Here is a 1,629-nt window from a genome sequence, read left to right as displayed (position 1 = left end):
GATATCAATCGTTGGCCAGGCTAAGATGCGGCCCTTTGGCCTGAATGTGATCGTGGCAATGGAGGATGGAAATAATGTTTCGCGAATCTTTTCGGGGAAACGTCGAGCACGATTAACTTGAATCTATTCAAAAAAATTATACCTCATTTAAAACATCATAGAACAATTTCTGTACACGCAAAACATCCCGGGATACTATACAACAGCTGCTCAGCAAACTTCACGAAGACAAACTATCCGATCGATGTTACGTTCCTGCATACTATATCATTACTACTAATTGAACTACTATACATTTATCTTCCATCAGATAATTTTATTGTCGACTTCGTCGGGTATTCCTGCAAGTGTTCGGATGTTGTATGTGACCTTTTCTTCAGAGTCTCTCCTATCTCTCACAAAATCTGACCAGTTAGAGTATCCGGCTGATATGAAGATGGCTGCATCTAGGAAGGAGACATGCACATGTGCATTTAGCAATATTGCAGGTGTCGGTGATGAAATTTCTTATTCACCTTACTTAAGGGTGATCGAGCCACTAAATGTTTTACCAACAATCATAGTTATTTTTCTCTAACAGTAAGAATTATATGTGAGGATGAGATTACGACAAAAAATCAATATGTCACAAGATTAATTTAGCTGCTAGGAGGATTTGAAATATACCCACTTTATCCCTTTCGAATGACACAATTATGAATCTCCCTTAAGCGTTGCCGAACCCGATATATTTACTTTTAGTTCCTTTCTTGAAATGCTGACTTGTTTTATTTACATGTGAACCACATTGAATAATATATGAAAGTTTTAGCTTTTTTTCCGCTGATAATGTGCATAAGAATTTAAATTATCACTTCTCATGCCTTCCAAAACAACAGTTAAAGCTGTTGCAAACTTGAGACTAAACATGGCTGTCGTTCCGCTAAACTTATTAGAAAGTATATTGTTAGAAAGCGGTCAAAGGTCAAAGGTGATCCCCGTAACAAAGGTTAAACAAAAGGTAAAATATAAATTATGTATATATATCAAGTCAAACACACAAACATACATACATACATACATACATACATACATACATACATACATACATACATACATACATACATACATACATACATACATACATACATACATACATACATGAGATGCTGTATTTTCAGTTTCAATATCATTTCTTTAATATTAGGCAATTTCTATGAAACTATTTAGACACTATTTAGACAGGGAAATGTTCAATTTACGAAGGAGGGGATGGAAAGCCAAACCTTGTTTGTAGAAGGCCTGCTCCAGTAACACTAGTAAGTTAAAAACTGAATATACTCTGTGTCTCATCTAACAATCTCACTATTCTCACGGCTAAATCACCGCGTGCTGATGTAACCCTGTTTATTCGCCTTCCCATACCTTTTGCAACTGTATTGAGAAATAGATCAGTGTCTTATCTTGAGCCATCTATTTATATTACGTCAATACTGAAGAAAGTACGGATAAACAGTGCAACACTCTAACATTGCAAAATCGGGATTGGAGGAAAAAGGGTGAAAACCCATTCTGGAATCATGTTTGCTCTGCTGAAAAACGATGCAGAGATCACTAAATGTTGTTGTAGGATGTTACTGCTACAGCTGG

Source organism: Ptychodera flava (genome assembly GCF_041260155.1).
Source record: "Ptychodera flava strain L36383 chromosome 23 unlocalized genomic scaffold, AS_Pfla_20210202 Scaffold_24__1_contigs__length_23054250_pilon, whole genome shotgun sequence".
Lineage (NCBI taxonomy): Eukaryota > Metazoa > Hemichordata > Enteropneusta > Ptychoderidae > Ptychodera > Ptychodera flava.
Note: the sequence above shows the minus strand (reverse complement) of the source record.